Source organism: Hemitrygon akajei, chromosome 2, assembly GCF_048418815.1.
Source record: "Hemitrygon akajei chromosome 2, sHemAka1.3, whole genome shotgun sequence".
In the NCBI taxonomy this organism is placed as follows: Eukaryota; Metazoa; Chordata; class Chondrichthyes; order Myliobatiformes; family Dasyatidae; genus Hemitrygon; species Hemitrygon akajei.
In genome coordinates this window covers 106,528,910-106,549,155 of record NC_133125.1, presented here as the reverse complement: position 1 = coordinate 106,549,155, position 20,246 = coordinate 106,528,910, and the positions used below count along the sequence as shown (strand labels likewise).

At 47.0% G+C, this 20,246-nt stretch overlaps 1 protein-coding gene across 3 annotated transcripts in view; it reads left to right on the top strand.

Annotated features, from left to right (window-relative positions):
- Positions 1 to 20,246, top strand: part of gli2a (GLI family zinc finger 2a) — a 510,119-nt gene that overhangs the window by 10,107 nt on the left and 479,766 nt on the right. The window contains exon 1 of one of the 3 annotated variants that reach the window (XM_073026885.1): positions 12,004 to 12,022. The exons of the other annotated variants lie outside the window; for them this stretch is intronic. The gene's annotated coding sequence lies outside the window, so the exon portion shown is untranslated. Of the gene's footprint in view, positions 1 to 12,003; positions 12,023 to 20,246 lie in introns of those variants that run through there. 3 annotated transcript variants of the gene reach the window in all.

Genomic DNA, 20,246 nt, shown 5'->3' with positions numbered 1-20,246 from the left:
CATGATTTCTGTCTGGTTTTCTGGGATTCGAGGCTCGCTGTCTCTAGCCCTGAGCTTTCCCTGTTGCTAATTCACTGAGATCTTTTCTCTGAACATTGATGGCTGCTAGCAAATGTTTCCTCAGAAGATGACGGATAAGGAATTCTTTGACCGTCTCTGCTCATATCAAAGATCAGATCTGTCTATTAGATTTCCCTCCAGCCAATACATTTTCTAAAATCCCGTCGATTTCCCAAGGCTTGCAGTGGCTTTGAATTTGTGCAATGGTGTGTCTTCTGCATGAAGGGAGAGTTGTGGAGGAACTTGACATCAGCAAGACAACAGAATTGATTGAAAGGGGGGGTCGGGGAAACGCACAGCAGTGGACACAGTGAGCAGTTTCGAGTTCACGGGAGGCAGAATCTCAGAGGGCCCATCATGGGCCCGACACATTGATGAAGGCACGCCAGCAGGTCGACTTCATTAGGAGTTTGAGGACATTTGGTATGTCATGAAAGACCCTAGCAAATTTCTACAGATGGAGCGCGGCGGGCATTCTGGCTTGTTGTATCCCGCCTGCCGGTGCACAGGACTGGAAGAGGCAGCAGAGGGTTGCAGACTCAACCAGCTGCATCTTGAGCACAAGACTCCCCACCATAGGGGACATCTTCAAAAGGTGGTGACTCAAGCAGGCAGCTTCCATCGGGAAGGACCCTCAGCATCGGGACGTCCCGTCTTCTCCTTGTTCCCAACACGGAGGAGACACGGAACCTCACTGTTCTAGGGACAGCGTCTTCCCCTCTGTCATCAGATTTCTGAACAGTCCAACCGTGAGCCCTGTACTCTACCTCCCTATTTTGCACCATTTATTTAATTATCTACTTTTATTGTAATTAATCGTACTTTGTCATGCCTGCACTGTACTGCTGCCACAGAACAACACTTTTCTCAGCATGTCAGCGACAGTAAGCCTGATTCAGATTGTGAAATCCATTGCATTGACCACCGCTGGAAATCCTTGGACTGCGAGGACATCAAAACAAAAATGTGTTAGATTGGTCATAGAGTACTGCAGCACAGAAACTGGCCCTTCAGCCCATCTAGTCTGTGATGACCTGTTTCTCTGTCAAGTTCCATCTACCAGACCATAGACCTTGATACCTCTCTCATCCCTGTGCCTACCCAAACCTCTCTTAAATTATAGGGACCAGGGCTGAATGGATAACTTAAGTGGAATCCAACATCTCAGTTAGAATCTGATGGATTGTAATGTAATAGACAATAGACAGTAGGTGCAGGAGTGGGCCATTCAGCCCTTCTAGCCAGCACCGTCATTCACTGTGATCATGGCTGATCATACACAATCAGTACCCCGTTCCTGCCCTCTCCCCATATCCCTTGACCCCACTATCTATAAGAGCTCTATCTAACTCTCTCTTGAATGCATCCAGAGACTTGGCCTCCACTGCCTTCTGGGGCAGAGCATTCCACATATCCACCACTCTCTGGGTGAAAATGTTTTTCCGCATCTCTGTTCTAAACGGCCTACCCCTTATTCTTAAACTGTGGCCTCTAGTTCTGGACTCACCCATCAGCGGGAATCACAGCAGGAATCTGCTCAACAAGTGAAATCACGGTTGGAAACTGTGTTTCTTTTTCTCAGAGTAGTCCCGCGTCTTTCAAATCCATGTCCAGAAGTCAGACTGGTCCTTCGTGGGTTGCCATTACAATGCAGCACTCTCACCATACTGCACAGGGAGACCTACTGAGGCGTTTGCTGCAACTTCTTGATTCAGGGCCGTGGCCAGGGGGGTTCCCACTCACCACAGCTGCCAAAAGATCATTTGCTCATTGACTGATTCACTCTTGCCATTGGCACCTTTGCTTGATTACCATTACAACTACCCCTCAGAAAGTGAGATCGTGAGCTCTGACGTCTTTGTACACCTGAATTACCTTTGTCTCCCTGTCCTCCCATGTACTAATTGTTATGTATATCATGAATAATAGGCAGCACCCACAGAAGTGGCCTCACAAGTCATGTTAGGGCTGAGCTACAAATGCTAACCTCACCGTTAAAGTTCACATTCACTGAATAACTGTATTTTTTTTAAAAATGACAGTCCAAGCAGAATAAATACAATTGAATGAAATTCTTCATGTTATTCAGTCACCACTACTGGGTGTACAATGTTGTGCCGACTTCTTAGCCTACTCTAAATCAATCTAGCTCTTCCCTCATACATAGCCCTCCTTGCTTCTACCATCCAAGTGTCTCTCTAGGAGCTACTTGAATGCCCCCAGTGTACATGTGTAAGTTGAGTATGGCAACTCTTGCTATGCAGCAGTGTAAAGGATCATGGCCAGTACATGGGCACAGCCCATTTAAATAGAATGATGTTTCTGTTAAAACCCAATACTACTTACAAAGTGAGGAATGAGGAAGCGTGTTGAGGAACTAACAATTGCCCACTGCAATACTTTATTAATTAAATCTTCTGGCCTTGTGCAAGGCCAGCACTCGTTCATAAAATGCACTGTAAAATCCAATGTGGTGCCACAAGAGAGATCTTTACTCTTTGCAAGTGCTTCGATGACTTGTATCATTACCAGGATTGTCTCAGCTGTTTGAAATTGACAGGTTTGCACAAAATAAAGGATATTATTTGCCAAAGATTTTGTGTTAGATCTTTCCTTCTCAAAGGGAACACCTCTATCTTATCCCCTACAGAATAACATGCCCCACATCACTCCCAACCCTCTATTACCTTTTCTCTCTTCTCTCCCTCTTTCTCCAGCCAATCCAAACTTCTAAGGGGGATCATTTTCTGATCTCTAGTGAATAGATTCTACATCCGTGTACACACACAAACACACCTCTGAAGTATCAACTCAAAAGCAGACAATTTGGTAAACCGATGAGCCAGTCACATTCTAACAGGATCAGCTCTCTGTCTGCAGGGGGTGAAATTCCATTCTACGCTTGAGCTTGCTGTTGCATGCTTCAACATTTGTCTGTTGTATGTTATTTATCACCCAGTGTATTATAGCAAAACAGGAAGGTCCTGAAAAACGTAATAATGGGCTTCTGGACGAAGATGTTTATTCAAGTACTTATTATTGTAAATTTGCTGCTGAGTGTTTGTAGAACAATTAAGAGGCAATGCCCCCAAAGTTGGCTTCCATTGTTAAGGACCCCCACCACTAAGGTTGTGCCCCCTTCTTATTACTATAATCAGGGAGGGAGCACAGGAGCCCAAAGGCACACTCTCAAGTTCAAGATTAACTTCAGTTTATTGTCATTCAACCACACACATGTATCCCACCAAAGAAAACAATGCTCCTCCAGACCAAGGTGTACAACACAGCACATATAACTCTCACACATAAAGTAATATTATCTCAAACAAATAATAAGGTGCATATGTGATACAAGTTTAAAAGTAAACACTATAAAACCACTGACTCCTGATGAAGGGTTTCGGCTCGAAACATCGTCACTACCTCCTCCCGTGGATGCTGTCTGGCCTGCTGAGCTCTGCCAGCATTTTGTGTTTTTATTTATTGCAGATTCACTCGTGTTGACTATAAAACCACTGGTGCTTCGTTCATAATGAGACCTGGGTAGTGGTAGGGAGTTCAGAAGTCTCACATTGGGGAAAGAAGCTTATTCCCCATCCTAACAGTTCTTATCCTAATACTATGGTATCTTGTGCCTGATGGTTGGGGCTCCTCATTTCAGGAAAAGTTTCCTCCTCTCTGCCCTCTGATTTCTGAATGGTCAATGAACCCGTGGACACCACCTCACTATTTTTCTTTCTTCTCTTTTTGAGAATATAATATTTTATATATAGCTCCTCTGCCTAATAAAGTGGCTACTGAGTGCATGTTTGTGGTCTTCTGTTGCTGTAGCCCATCCACATTAAGGTTCGATGGGTTGTCCATTCAGAGATGCTGTTCTGCACATCACTGTTGTAACGTGGTTATCTGAGTTACTGTCACCTTCCTGTCAGCTTGAACCAGTCTGGCCGTTCTCCTCTGACCTCTATCGTTAACAAGGCATTTTCGCCCACAGAACTGCCGCTCACTGGATTTTTTGGGTTTTATTTTGTACTGTTCTCTGTAAACTCTAGGGACTATTGTGCATAAAATCCCAAAAGATTAGAGATACTCAAACCATCCCAACTGGCATCAACTATCATTCCACAGTCAAAAACACTTGGATCACATCTCTTGCCCAGTCTGATGTTTGGTCTGAACAACAACAGAGCCTCTTGACATGCTCTTATGTTTTGAGATGCTGGACATGATTGTCTGATTAGATATTTGTATTAATGAGCAAGTGTACAGATGTATCTAATAAAGAGGCCACTGAATGTGTGTATGTGGAACTTAAAATATCATTTTGATCTATTATACTGTATTACTACTGCAAAACAACAAACTTCATGATATACTGTATGTCAATGATAATAAATCTGATTGTGAATCTGAAGTCGACCAAATAAAATAAATGTCATCACTGTCAGTGGCTTGCATTATCCGCAGCCTGTGTGAATTGTGCAGGTTTGTACAATGTTTACTCACTTCAGCTTGTAATGGAGCTAATATACTTTCCATCACTTTAGCCCCACTTAAGTAAGCTTACTCTGAATAGATTAACTTGTGTTGTGCTACACCGTCCTCCTTCGAATGTTAGTTTAACCATTGTTGTCCTAATGTGGAAGTCCCCATTGCCAAGTGCAGATCCTCTCCCTATTTGATACCAGCACACATGCTCCTTCTTAAAACCAATGTGAATGATCTTTCCCACAACTCTCTTTGGAAGGGAATGGCAATCAGGAATTCATGGATCCGGAAACAGGATTTTTTAAAAAGTACTTTTTTTCTATCCACCTGTAGCACTTACAGCCTCCTGGGTGGGCACCTTTACTCAGAGTGCAAAGTAAATTCCTTATCAAAGCACATGTAGGTTACTGTGCACTACCTTGAGATTCATTTTCTTGCAGGCATTTACAGAAAGAAGTACAATAGAATTTACAAAAGAACTGTACATAAACTGGCACTGACAAGCAATGAATGTGCAAAAGAAGACAAACTGTGCAAGTACTGTGAGTATGAGCTGTAAAGAGTCCTTGAAAGTGAGCTGTGACCAGACAAAACGTGTGCTCCATGGCGAACTCGTGGACTGACACAGTGAACAGCTCAGGGACAGTGACAAGGCTCAACGTGCCACTCAGCTGGAGGGACCTTGCCCACAACACCTCAGCCTGCAGAATACACCGACCGCAGTGTGGATCACACCAAGACCTGAGCTGAGACCTCCTCCTGTCCCTCCCACGCTAACCAAGAGGCAGGGGGTGCTGCAACTTTGGTCTGGTGACTAGCCCTGTTAGGCATAGTGCAAATATTCACTCTGAGTTACATTGACCCAGCGCAGGAACAGACCCTTCGGCCCACAAAGTTGTGCTGAACCAATTAAATTAGCACTCAAATGGCTGACTAAACTTACCTCTATCGGGGTCTCCCTACCATCCATCGGGGATATTTATCAGGAGCAGAGCCCTTAGTATCATTAAGGATCCCTCCCACCCATCCATCCGGCATCCTCTTTGACTTTCAACTGATGCATAAAAACAAGAATGGTCAAGAATGGGAACAGTTTCTTTCCTCAGGCAATTAACTCCCTGCCACATTGCATTCAAGGTATCTCTGGTTAATCAGTTCTGTACTTTACAATATTTAATATGCACTTTAGTTCATTTATTTATGCGTAATTCATTTGTAGATTTGATCCTTAATTTAAGTTATGGTGTGTTATGTATACCTTGGTGCTTTGCACCCTGGTTCAGAGAAATGTCTCATTTGACAGTATATATGTATATAGTTAAATGTCAATAAACTTGACTCTTCTGGCAACACAATGTCCACATCCTTCCATTTTCTTCACATTCATGTGTCTATCTAAAAGTCTCAAATGTATCTGCCTCTACCACCAGCCAGGCAGTGCGTTCCAGGCTCTGTGTTTTTAAAAAAAGCTTACCCCTCACATCTCCTTAGAGTCCTTCATACGAACTGCTTGATATTTTTGTACTTTTTATCTGTCAAATTGACTGATAATTTTCAACCCTTTGTTCCAACTAAAAGCTGCTGGGGCTTGCAACTGAGCTGTCTTTTGCATGTATATCATTTTACCATGTCTTGTACGCAGTATAGCCATGCTTGAAATTACGTAAGCGAGGCTGGTTGGAACTGGAGGAGAGAGGAGAGTGAATAAGGGGTTGTCTAGGCTCGGGATCTTTGATACTTTCCTCTCTCAATTTTGTTGATGCTCACCTCCTCTTGACATCTCACTGGAAGTCTCAGAATCGGGGGGTGCTCTCAGCCCGAGATCACGTCTTTCATCAAAAGCAAAACCTCAGGAGTTGGGCGGCAATTCCTTTGTAGTTCTGACACCTGCTTGCGCACTATCAAACGTGAAGCGCAGACCCAGAACTCGGTTGTGCTGCTTTACACTGAATAATGAATGGGTCTTGTTTGTCTGCTTGCTGCAGTGGAGTTTTGTTGGGCGACTAAAAGACATCACCTTTCAGATTTATGTGTAGGACATGACTTGCACTGAAGTTCACAGATCCGCCAGGGGATGTATCGGCTGAATCACTGACTCATTGATGGCGGAGAAATTCCATTGTCAAGCGAAATTAAGTTATTCGGTATACCTTGGAGTGCAGGAATTCTTGTAGCATCAGAGAGTCTGGTCTGCCTTCTCTTTGATATTTTTTATCCTGCAGTGTAATATCTCAGGGTACTGTACTCAAAGAATTATAAAGAAGAGAAGTTGTGTTAAACTTGTATGTAAACATCCTTAAGCCATTGCAGAATACATTTTTACAAAAGGGATCCAGTATCGCATAATCAGAAGTCTCTCTGGGAATAAATTTGATATACGACCTGACAAAGATCCACGTGACCTTGACCCCATTCCTAACCTAACCATCATTGTAAGTATGTACAACACTCTTAAACATCTTCTTCTAAACACAAGAGATTCCGCAGATGCTGGAAATCCAGAGCAACACACATTAAATGCTCAAGGAACTCAGCAGGTCAGGCAGCATCCATGGAAAGGAATGAACATTTGATGTTTTTGGCCAAAACCCTTCATCAGGACTCTGAGTTTGATTCTGCTCTTCTGTTTGAGGAAGGAGCACCAAATATTGACCAAGACCAGCCAACAGATAGCAGAGACGAGCTAACCTAGATAATGTATTAAATTCCGTCCCATCCAACCAGTGTCTGTATGCTTTATCAAATTATACATGCCTCATGTGAAGTTGGATCTCCTTGGGCTTGGATCATATAGCTGGGATCTGTGCCAGGAAAGTTACCGAAGAGCAGGGAGTTCCCAACCTTTTCTATGCTGTGGACCTATACCACTAAGCAAAGGTCCGTGGATCCCAGGTTGGGAACCACTGGTGTACCGAGCTAAAAATACTTCTCTGTCGAGAATGGCTGAACAAACTGGGGCATTTTTTAAAATAAAGGAGTAAAAATAGGAGCAGGAGTAGGCCATCTGGTCGCCTCAAGCTTTCTTAACATTTGCCAGGACTATGTGTGACCTTCTACAACACGTGATATATTATTTTTCCAGTATTTATTGATGAATTTAGTGTCCAAAAATTGATCCGTCACTGTGTTCAGCATAATCGGTGACTGCGCCTCCAATGCCCTTTGATGTACCGAATTCCAGTGATAAGCGGATTCTAGTTAACTGGGCCATTGGTTAATCGGGGCAGCCACTTATTTGGGACAACTCTTAAAGAGCAGAAAGTAGTCAAGAAAATTTCCAGAATTCCTTCGTTTGTTTGGGACACTATGTCGCTTCATTAGGGCAGGAGACTGTTGTGAAAGTTTCTAAACTAGTATCAGCCGCATGTACTGGTGTGGACTTTAGGTGCTGTACTGTGCCTAGAGTGAACAGTTTTTAAACAGCGTCAGTTGCATGTGTTTGTGTTCAAAAGGCAGTGATTTTTGCCACTAATGGGGGGTGATAAATAAGCAGTAAGACAATTCAGAATTATTTTGCTCACCGTGGTTTCTAGCATTTAGTCTTTGAGATGCCAGGCACTGCCGTGAGTGAAAATGAAACGATTTCACTACTTCAACAAGTTAGGAGCAATGAAGAATTTGAAAGAATCGGCAATCATCTTGAATGTTACAATGAAAATGAAGATTTGTAGGATGCAGTTGTCGATGGAATTGAATGAAGGCAGTCCGGTGTCTGCACCAGGTATCTGTGCTGGTTTTGTTCCTTGTGTACAATGGATTAATTCCTCAGTCAATAACTGTTATAACACCATTTTATAGTACTGTAGTAATATTGATAGTATTCTAATTTGTTCTGTATTTCATTTAAGTATGTAACTTGTTACTCAGTTCATCTTTTTTTATACATTTTAACTATTTCCATGAAAGTTCAGTTAATTGAGACAGCTTGTTAATTGTGCACAATGTATTGGTCATAATGTGGCCCAATTAACTAGAATCCACTGTTTATTACCTTTGAATGAAGAAAATGTCAACTCATTTCCTTCCTAGATCACCTATTCCTCATTTTGATGCAATGGGCTCATCTGTTAGGTATGTGGCATTATGAAGTGAATTGGTAGGGAAGGATATGCAAACATTTTATTGATAATAGGGGTGACTATTGTTAAGGATAATAGATCTGAAAGTAGATGTAACAATGAGATCAGGAGAAAGTTCTTACCCAGAAAGGGTTTTATTTTACACAGCTGATATCTGTGATACAGTACCAGAAGAGGCTTTGGAATCAGATCTAATTACCATGTTTAAGGGGCTTTTAGACAGATACTTACTTAGGTAAAGAGGATAAGAACATTATGCAAACAGATGGGAGTGGAGTCAATGGGATAAAAAACAGGCATGGATGCGGTCAGCTAAAGGGGCCTTTCCTGTCTGCATGACAGATGACATTTTATTCTAATGCAGATAGAAGTTAAACATATGGTTGTGTGATGTGGTTGAGGCAAATCATGTAACTGGATAGATATGTAAGAGAGGAAGGATGAGAAGGATATTCTGATGAGATTGGAAGAAAGTGAAGAAGATTGTGTAAACGTTAGCATGGTCCATTTAGGACAAACAGCCTGATTTTATACCGTTGATGCTGTGTACATCTCAGGAAAGATCCCCCTGATTTGCTTGTCGTCACAGTGGAGGAGTGGAGGTGGAGGAGGCAATGGGGAGGTGATGTAAATGATTACAGTTGAATTTATTTCCTCACTTTTTCCAGTTTCTCTCCCATTGCCCATATTTTCCATCAGTTTTGTCAGATTTGTGCTGAAGCTCAGTAGATGGAGCATTATAGGTTCAAGTGTCACTCCACATGGCTGATTAATGCTTTAGTTCAATGTCCAGGAATTCAGCATGCCAGGCCACACCTATGGAGAGGAATAAACAGTCGCCCATTTATTTCTCTCCATTCCTGCTGAGTTTCTCCAGCATTTTGTGCGTGTTGCTCTGGATTTCCAGCATCTGCAGAATCTCTTGCGTTCAAAGTCCGGGGAGAGTTGCATTGCTGAGTGAGCGTTTTTCAGTGGAGATGTTTGTCTAAAGCTCCATCAGTCTGCGTGGGTGGATGTAAAAGATCCCATTGTTTTTGCAGCATCAGCAAAGGAGTTCTTCCGTGTGCTGGCCAACATTTACCCTAAAGCAAATGCTAAAAAAAACATAATTTATCTCATTGATTTCTGCATGACTATGACGTGTGTAAATTGGCTGCCAGATTTCCTATATTTGCAGCGGAGACAGTATTTCAAAGGCACGTAGTTGGCTTTGGGATGTCTTGAGGTTGGGAAGGACACTATAGAAATGCAGCTCTTTCCACATGTCATTCAGCAGCTGTGAAACTTTAACAGGAAGGCCATTGAATAGCTAATTTCTTGGAGATATTTGGAGGGTCTGAGTTGGCTTGTGTTTCCCCATCCCCCGCAGATCTGATCAATTTGGCCTGGCTTTGACTGGGAGGCCTATTCACCAGGGAATAGCCCACCTCCTCTCAACTTCGCCAAGAGCCTTACTTAGCTGATAACGCTTTTAAGGCAACAGATAATTCCTAAAAAATATTCCTGACTGATGAAGGACGGGCCAAATGCCAGAACTTATTCTGGAAGCACAGTTTTAAATCTTCCATGTGCTAGCAGGTGACATGACAATTTTTCTGTTTTGTTTGTTTAATGTCACAGACTGTGCGATCGCAGGCCACGGCACCAGAAAGTGTGATGTTAGAAAAAGATGTTTTTCTTAACGCAGATTGACTACCCGTGACAGTCAGATCAAATTGAAAACAGAGTACAATATAAATATTTGTGAACCAAAATGCTGCCAGATCTCAAGCTGCATGGTGACAAGCTGGAGGATGAAGTACGTATGTGTAGCCAGGGAATGCTACAACCCAGCATGTGTTTCTCAGCCCTTATCCCCCCAGCACACACGCAGCATTGCATTGTCTCTTGTCTTTGAAAAGGGGGTGGTCTGAATTTTTTTTATTGGCTGGTTTGCCCAGAAATTTCCAAACTGTCATAACCATCTGCTTGTTTCATAGTGCAGCCTTGTTTTCTTTTACCCCTGGTCCCTGTGACACACGAACAGCTCTTTGGAACTGTGGCATATTCAAGGATCTTTTGGTCAGCAGAACAATCTGCCACCTCCTCCGACATGTGATTTCTGAATGGACATTGAACCCATGAACACTACCTCACTACTTTCTTATTTCTGTTGTTTGCTCTACTCATTTAATTTAACTATTTAATAAATAAATCTATATATAATAGTAATTCACATGTTTTCTACTATTATGTACCGCTGCTGTAAAGGCACCAAAGTTCACAACTGATGCTGGTGATATTAAACCTGATTCGGATTCCTCTCCCACACCCCCCCCCCCCATGCCAACAGAGATCTTGCCACCTCTTCACCCCCACCCCCTCAATAACCTCTGCCATTCATCGATGTCAAAGCATAATTACAAAGGACCAAAACTAGTGCTCAGAAAACAATGACGTGTGGTCAGTCTTGTGTTACGTTTATAAGGTATTACAATACGCACATCATCTTTTCTCTTTCCATCTCCGAGCTCCCAGATTATTGTTGTCAAGGAGGTTTCATTCCAAATTAGGAAACTCAGTATTTTGTTAGCACTGTTTTGAGTTCAGGCTCTTTTGTAATTTAAGTTAAAATCAGCTGTGATTTGATTGTACATAATCTTTTACCCACACTGCACTTTCTCTGTGGCTGTTACACTTTATTCTGTATTTTGTATTGTTTTACCTTGTTCTACCTCAATGCACTGTGTAATGATCTGATCTGTATGAACAGTGTGCAAGACAAGATCTTCACTGCATCTTGGTATATGTGAATAATAAACCAATTTCAATTCCAATAACTTGCTTAAAAGAGAGGCTGGGGCCAAGTGATTTGGTTTGTTAACATTCTTCAGCAATCCTTCCTATGCAGTACTTTCTCATTAGGTTCAAAGGGTTTGCTTTTCGGCTGTGGGCTGATGTAATTCCAGCCTGCTGTGATGCATCACAATTCCTTCAGTAACTGCTGTAATTGGCAGCTCACTAAAGCCATTGTTCTTGGACTTTATACAGTTCGACAGATCACATCCATAAAACAGTGGTAACTTTCCCCTTCCTGCTCTCCAGAGTGGAGGTTTAAGTTGTGGAAACATCTGTTAGACATTCAGGGAGTTTGAGGATCCCTCGCACAGGATATTGCTGTTATTTATAGGAGGTGCAGTTTGTTCCAAAGACCACCTTCTGTTTGTCGTTCACAAGCCTCCCTCCTTTCTCATGGCAGGCAACAAAACACTGCCTTCGGGCTTTTTGTTAGGCTCGCTGAACCAGAAGGAATACGCTTAACCCGTCTACTGGTCAAGAATGATTAGGATTAAGCAGTGGAGTGCGAAGGGATTGGGGTTATGCTTCACTGTGTCACGCACCCCACTGGGCCAGGGGTATGTGCATCTCAAACCCATCCCACAACACCCCTCTTCACTCCCCTCGACCCTCTCCATCTCCCCCTTCCCCCTCTCTGTCCCTCCTTATCACCCTCCCTCTCCCTCCCTCTCCCTCTCACTCCCCTCTCCCTCCCACTCTCCCTTCCCCATCCCTCTCTCCCTCTCCCCTCCCTCTCCTCCCTCTCCCTCTCTCCCCCTTCCCCCCTCTCCCCTTTCCCCCTTTTCCCCTCTTCCCCCCTCTACCCCTTTCTCTCTCACCCCCCCCCACTCTCTGGCATCCTCAGCCATAATGGGCTGAATAGCCTGTCTCCCTGTTGTGTGACTCCATAAATAAAAGTCTTGCCAAATATTTATCAAAAAGGATAGAGATTTCTTGGAGAAAGAACAAAAAGATCTTCGGTAACGAATAGTACATCAATCAGCCGGTTGCAAACTGCATCTTCTGACCAGTTCCACTCTCTTCAAAGGGGGGGGGGCGTGTGTGAGGGGGGAGGCTTCTCCTCCACATAGGAGCTAATTTTGGTTCATCTGGTTGAGAAAGAAATGAACAGATTTTTTCAGTCTAATCAAACTTTTCAATTCCCCTTTTCATTGCAGTGGTAGGGGTAAAGAGTGCTTGGAGAACAAGTAAGCGGATGTTCTATCTGTACGGGGGTAGGGTGGAGTTCAGGAAGAACAATGTGAGATATCCTTGAAGAGAGTGGAATTGGTCAGGAGATGCCGTTTGTGACCTATTGATTGATTTATTATTAGTTACCGAAGAACTTTTAGTTCTTTCAACTATCTGTCCCCCTCTCTATATGCTGCCTGACATGCTGAGATCCTCCAGTACTTTGTGTGTCCAGCTTACACAGTCTCTCGTCAAAGCTGAAATGCTCCAACCCAGGCCACGGTGCAGAAGTGATGGGCTGAATGGCTTGATTCTGCTGCCATGTTTAGTGGTTTCATGGTGAATCTCCCATGCAGACTCTCCAGATGTTTAGTGGTTTCATGGTGAATCTCCCATGCAGACTCTCCGGATGTTTAGTGGTTTCATGGTGAATCTCCCATGCAGACTCTCCAGATGTTTAGTGGTTTCATGGTGAATCTCCCATGCAGACTCTCCAGATGTTTAGTGGTTTCATGGTGAATCTCCCATGCAGACTCTCCAGATGTTTAGTGGTTTCATGGTGAATCTCCCATGCAGACTCTCCAGATGTTTAGTGGTTTCATGGTGAATCTCCCATGCAGACTCTCCAGATGTTTAGTGGTTTCATGGTGAATCTCCCATGCAGACTCTCCAGTGCAATACTCCTGGTCAGGTGGTAGAGTTATAATCAGATGTTTATGCTATTCTGGCTCTCATTCTCTGCTATAGGTGATGAAGACAAGAGTGCCACATGCGTTCTTAAGCACCTTCCAAGTCCTCTCTGTGTTATGAACACCTAAGCTGTTACAGCCTGTACATACGAACAGGGGTTTGGGAGAGCAGACGGATGAGTTGCCACACGGCCTCCTGGAAATTTGGTTTGCAGCCATGTTTCCTGCTTACAAATTCTCAGGGTTGCTGCTCATGGGTGAGGAACCCTGCTGTAATTTAGGGAGACCCAATGTATACCTGTGTTTCTCCTTTCAGAAACCCAAGGTCCTTCTGTTCCACAGAACTTCCTAGCGTCCTGTCATTCACTTGTTCACGGCTCCCGCCCTTTCCCCGCACCCATTCATCTGCTCGTCGCTCCTCCTATCTGGCTCTGTCCAGTCACCCACCAGCTCTGTCCTGCATGTACTGAATGCATTGGGACAAACTTGTGGCAGAAAGGTTAGCTTTCCCTGTCACATGTACATCGAGACGTACAGTGAAGTGTGTTGGCTGTGTCAGGGAGGATTGAGCTGAGCAGCCCACGAGTGTCATCAACTCACTGACCCTAACTGAATGTCTTTGGACCGTGGGGGGAAACTGGAGCACCTGGAGGAAACCCACACAATGACGGGAAGAACGCACAAACACCGGCTGGAACCCCGATCTCACATCTCGTGGCGTTAACGGCTTCGTGAATTGCAGATGTCGCTGGCGATGTTAACGTGTATTACCACATTAAACACAGGGGTCAGTTAAAAGCCAGCAGCACCGGTGAACTTCAAGTCACATATGGGCCACAGAGTTGTAGAACAGCCCCTTCAGACCATCTAGCCTGTGCTGAATTACTGATCTGCCCAGTCCTCCATACCCCTCCCGTTCATGTACTTACATAAACTTCTCTTAAATGTTGAAATCAAACCTGACCCACCTATCCACCAGCAGCTCATTTCATACTCTCACCACCCTCTGAGTGACAAAATTACCCCCCCCACCCTCCTCCCTTAAAGATTTCAACTTTCACCCTTAACCCATCATCTCCAGTTCTAGTCTCCCCCAACCTCAGTGGAAAAAGCCTGCTTGCGTTTACCCTATCTATACACCTCATAATTTTGTATATCTCCATCAGTTCTTCTCCCCCCCCCCCCCCCCATTTCTGCAATCCAGTTACACAGTAATTGTAACTCTGACTAGACTTCATTTTAAATATCCAGATGTATTTAGTTGCAAGCACTCCCAGCTGTCAGGCTATACCTCTGAATGACATAGATAATTAATTTCCTGTCAGAGTGGCATAACCTCCACTATACTGTTCTTCTTGCGGTGGTAAATTTCTTAGTGCTGGGAATTGTACAAAGGCCAGAATCCAACATGGAATTTGTAGGCAGTTATCAGTTACCATTAACCACTCATTTACACCAATCCTACACTTATGTTGATGAGCAGAGAAATGGCTGAAGGAATATAATCTTATCCAACATGGAACCTGAGGCTGATGCCATTCCGATTGGCATTTATGGTCTCTGTCCCAGATTCTGGTGATTCAGGCCAGCATCTCCTCTCTGGTCCACACCCTTGCTGTTTTATCAGGACTTTAGTTAGCTGGGTAGTGTAAGGATGTGAATTCCCTGGAGAGGATGTAGTGAAGATTGTCTGTGTTGGAATGTCACATTTATAAGGAGAGATTGGGAAGGGTTTATTAGTTTTCCCTGGAGTGGAGAAGGCTGTGCAGTCACTGAATAGACAGATAGAAATGTATGCTGAGGGCCCAGGCAGGGTAAACGGTTGTAAACATTTTCCTCCTATCAGAAACACAAGAGATTCTGCCGATTCTGGGAATTTTAAGCAACACACACAAGGAGCTGGAGGAGCTCAGCAAGTCAGGCAGCATCTATGGAGGGGAAAACACGAGGAAATCTGCAGATGCTGGAAATTCAAACAACACACACAAAATGCTGGTGGAACACAGCAGGCTAGGCAGCATCTATAGGGAGAAGCGCTGCCGACGTTTCGGGCCGAGACCCTTCGTCAGGACGTCTATGGAGGGGAATAAGCAGTTGATGGAGGGGAATAAGCAGTTGACATTTCGGGTCAAAGCCCTTCATCAGGAATGTTGATTCACCTCCATAGACATTGATTGTGGACGTCAGGAAGGGTAAGTCAAGGGAACACACTCCAGTCCTCATCGAGGAGTCAGTGGAGGAAAGGGTGAGCAGTTTCAAGTTCCTGGTTGTCAACATCTCTGAAGATCTATCCTGGGTCCAACACATTGATGCAATTACAAAGAAGGCACGACAGCCGCTGTATTTCATAAGGATTTTGAGGAGACTTGGTATGTCACCAGAGACTCTTGCAGATTTTTACAGTTGTAATTCATCTTCTCAGTTCAAAGCTAAAAGTTTTGTGTCTTGACAAAGAGCCTGCAGATGCTGCAAGCTGGAACAAGAGACAACCCGCTGGAAGAGCTTAGTGGGTCAAGGGGCATTTGCAGAGACAAAATGATGGTCAATATTTTAGGCTGAGGCACTGCATTAGCACTTTGGCAACCCATTAAATAAAGGTCCATGAACCCCAGATTGGAAACCAGCTGAGGTAGAGGGAAGGTAGCCAGTACATTGGAGTGAGGAGGGGTGAGACAGAGGACTATAGACAGAACCACATGGGAGGAAGATGATGAGTAGATAGATTCAAATGGAGGAGGGTAAGAGGGAGTGTTGTGAGAGAGGCTGAGAGGTGGAGGGAGAGAAAATGTTGTCAGAGGCTGGGAGGTAGAGGGAGAGAAAGAGAGACTTGTGAGAGGCTGGGAGGTGAAGGGAGACAGTGTGTTGTGAGGGGCTGGGAGGCTGGAGGTGGAGGCAGGGAGAGAGAGTTGTGAGAGGCTGGGAGATGGAGGGAGAGAGAGTCATGAAAGGCTGGGATGTGGAGGGAGAGAGAGTTGTGAGGTGCTGGGAGATGGAGAGAGAGAGGGAGTTGTGAGAGGCTGGGATGTGGAGGGAGAGAGAGAGAGCGAGTTGTGAGGGGCTGGGATGTGGAGGGAGAGAGAATTATGAGGGGCTGGAAAGTAGGGAGAGAGTTGTGGGGCTGGGAAGTAGAGGGAGAGGGAGTTGTGAGAGGCTGGGATGTGGAAGGAGAGAGAGTTATGAGGGGCTGAAAAGTAGAGGGAGAGAGTTGTGAGAGGCTGGGATGTGGAGAGAGAGGGAGTTGTGAGGGGCTTGGAGGTGGAGAGAGAGGGAGTTGTGAGGGACTGGGATGTGGAGGGAGAGAGAGGGAGTTGTGAGGGACTGGGATGTGGAGGGAGAGAGAGAGAGTTGTGAGGGGCTGGGAGATGGAGGGAGGGAGAGAGAGTTGTGAGGGGCTGGGAAATGGAGGGAGGGAGGGAGAGAGAGTTGTGAGGAGCTGAGAGATGGAGGGGGGGAGAGAGAATTATGAGGGGCTGGAAAGTAGAGAGAGAGTTGTGGGGCTGGGAAGTAGAGGGAGAGGGAGTTATGAGAGGCTGGGAAGTAGAGGGAGAGGGAGTTGTGAGAGGCTGGGATGTGGAGAGAGAGGGAGTTGTGAGGGGCTGGGAAGTAGAGGGAGAGGGAGTTGTGAGAGGCTGGGATGTGGAGGGGAGAGAGAGTTATGAGGGGCTGAAAAGTAGAGGGAGAGAGTTGTGAGATGCTGGGATGTGGAGAGAGAGGGAGTTGTGAGGGGCTTGGAGGTGGAGAGAGAGGAGTTGTGAGGGACTGGGATGTGGAGGGAGAGAGAGAGTTGTGAGGGACTGGGATGTGGAGGGAGAGAGAGAGAGTTGTGAGGGGCTGGGATGTGGAGGGAGAGAGAGAGTTGTGAGGGGCTGGGAGGTGGAGAGAGATGGGAAGTCATGAAAGGCTGGGATGTGGAGGGAGAGAGAGTTGTGAGGGCCTGGGAGGGAGAGAGAGGGGGAGTTGTGAGAGGCTGGGATGTGGAGGAGAGAGAGAGGGAGTTGTGAGGGGCTGGGATGTGGAGGGAGAGAGAATTATGAGGGGCTGGAAAGTAGAGAGAGAGTTGTGGGGCTGGGAAGTAGAGGGAGAGTGAGTTGTGAGAGGCTGGGATGTGGAAGGAGAGAGAGAGGGAGTTGTGAGGGGCTGGGATGTGGAGGGAGAGAGAGAGGGAGTTGTGAGGGGCTGGGATGTGGAGGGAGAGAGAGTTATGAGGGGCTGAAAAGTAGAGGGAGAGAGTTGTGAGAGGCTGGGATGTGGAGAGAGAGGGAGTTGTGAGGGGCTTGGAGGTGGAGAGAGAGGGAGTTGTGAGGGGCTGGGAGGTGCAGAGAGAGAGAGTTGTGAGGGGCTGGGAGGGAGAGAGGGGGAGTTATGAGGGGCTGGGAGGGAGAGGGAGGGGGAGTTGTGAGGGGCTGGGAGATGGAGAGAGAGAGAGGGAGTTGTGAGGGGCTGGGAGGGAGAGAGAGGGGGAGTTGTGAGGGGCTGGAGGTGCAGAGAGAGAGAGTTGTGAGGGGCTGGGAGGTGGAGAGAGATAGAGTCATGAAAGGCTGGGATGTGGAGGGAGAGAGAGTTGTGAGGGCCTGGGAAGTCGAGAGAGAGGGATTTGTGAGAGGCTGGGAGATGGAGGGAGAGAGATGGAGAGAGTATGAGGGGTTGGGAGATGGAGAGAGAGAGGAAGTTGTGAGGGGCTGGGAGGGAGAGAGAGGGGGAGTTGTGAGGGGCTGGGAGGTGGAGGGAAAGAGAGAGAGTTGTGAGGGGCTGGGAGATGGAGAGAGAGAGGAAGTTGTGAGGGGCTGGAGATGGAGAGAGAGAGGGAGTTGTGAGGGGCTGGGAGGGAGAGAGAGGGGGAGTTGTGAGGGGCTGGGAGGTGCAGAGAGAGAGTTGTGAGGGACTGGGAGGTGGAGAGAGGGAGTTGTGAGGGACTGGGAGGTGGAGAGAGAGGGAGTTGTGAGAGGCTGGGAGGTGGAGAGAGAGGGAGTTGTGAGGGGCTGGGAGGGAGAGAGGGGGAGTTGTGAGGGGCTGGGAGGGAGAGAGAGAGAGTTGTGAGGGGCTGGCAGGTGGAGAGAGAGGGAGTTGTGAGGGGCTGGGAGGTAGAGAGAGAGAGGGAGTTGTGAGGGGCTGGGAGGTAGAGAGAGAGAGGGAGTTGTGAGGAGCTGGGAGGTGGAGAGAGTGGGTGTTGTGAGGGGCTGGAAGTAGATGGAGGGAGTAAGAGAGGAAGTTGTGAGGGACTGGGAGGTGGAGAGAGAGGGAGATGTGAGGGGCTGGGAGGTGGAGAGAGAGAGTTGTGAGGGGCTGGGAGATGGAGGGAGGGAGAGAGAGTTGTGAGAGGCTGGGAGGTGGAGAGAGAGAGTTGTGAGAGGCTGGGAGGTGGAGAGAGAGGGAGTTGTGAGGAGCTGGGAGGTGGAGAGAGAGAGAGTTGTGAGGGGCTGGGAGATGGAGGGAGGGAGAGAGAGGGAGTTGTGAGAGGCTGGGAGGTGGAGAGAGAGGGAGTTGTGAGGGGCTGGGAGGTGGAGTGAGGGAGTTGTGAGGGACTGGGAGATGGAGGGAGGGAGAGAGAGTTGTGAGAGGCTGGGAGGTGGAGAGAGGGAGTTGTGAGGGACTGGGAGGTGGAGAGAGGGAGTTGTGAGGGACTGGGAGGTGGAGAGAGAGGGAGATGTGAGGGGCTGGGAGGTGGAGAGAGAGAGTTGTGAGGGGCTGGGAGACGGAGGGAGGGAGAGAGAGTTGTGAGAGGCTGGGAGGTGGAGAGAGAGAGTTGTGAGAGGCTGGGAGGTGGAGAGAGAGGGAGTTGTGAGGGGCTGGGAGGTGGAGAGAGAGGGAGTTGTGAGGAGCTGGGAGGTGGAGAGAGAGAGAGAGTTGTGAGGGGCTGGGAGATGGAGGGAGGGAGAGAGAGGGAGTTGAGAGGGGCTGGGAGGTGGAGAGAGAGGGAGTTGTGAGAGGCTGGGAGGTGGAGAGAGAGGGAGTTGTGAGGGGCTGGGAGGTAGAGAGAGAGAGGGAGTTGTGAGGGGCTGGGAGATGGAGAGAGAGAGAGGGAGTTGTGAGGGGCTGGGAGGGAGAGAGAGGGGGAGTTGTGAGGGGCTGGGAGGTGCAGAGAGAGAGAGTTGTGAGGGGCTGGGAGGTGGAGAGAGATAGAGTCATGAAAGGCTGGGATGTGGAGGGAGAGAGAGAGAGTTGTGAGGGCCTGGGAAGTCGAGAGAGAGGGATTTGTGAGAGGCTGGGAGATGGAGGGAGAGAGATGGAGAGAGTATGAGGGGTTGGGAGATGGAGAGAGAGAGGAAGTTGTGAGGGGCTGGGAGGGAGAGAGAGGGGGAGTTGTGAGGGGCTGGGAGGTGGAGGGAAAGAGAGAGAGTTGTGAGGGGCTGGGAGATGGAGAGAGAGAGGAAGTTGTGAGGGGCTGGGAGATGGAGAGAGAGAGGGAGTTGTGAGGGGCTGGGAGGGAGAGAGAGGGGGAGTTGTGAGGGGCTGGGAGGTGCAGAGAGAGAGTTGTGAGGGACTGGGAGGTGGAGAGAGGGAGTTGTGAGGGACTGGGAGGTGGAGAGAGAGGGAGTTGTGAGAGGCTGGGAGGTGGAGAGAGAGGGAGTTGTGAGGGGCTGGGAGGGAGAGAGGGGGAGTTGTGAGGGGCTGGGAGGGAGAGAGAGAGAGTTGTGAGGGGCTGGCAGGTGGAGAGAGAGGGAGTTGTGAGGGGCTGGGAGGTAGAGAGAGAGAGGGAGTTGTGAGGGGCTGGGAGGTAGAGAGAGAGAGGGAGTTGTGAGGAGCTGGGAGGTGGAGAGAGTGGGTGTTGTGAGGGGCTGGGAAGTAGATGGAGGGAGTAAGAGAGGAAGTTGTGAGGGACTGGGAGGTGGAGAGAGAGGGAGATGTGAGGGGCTGGGAGGTGGAGAGAGAGAGTTGTGAGGGGCTGGGAGATGGAGGGAGGGAGAGAGAGTTGTGAGAGGCT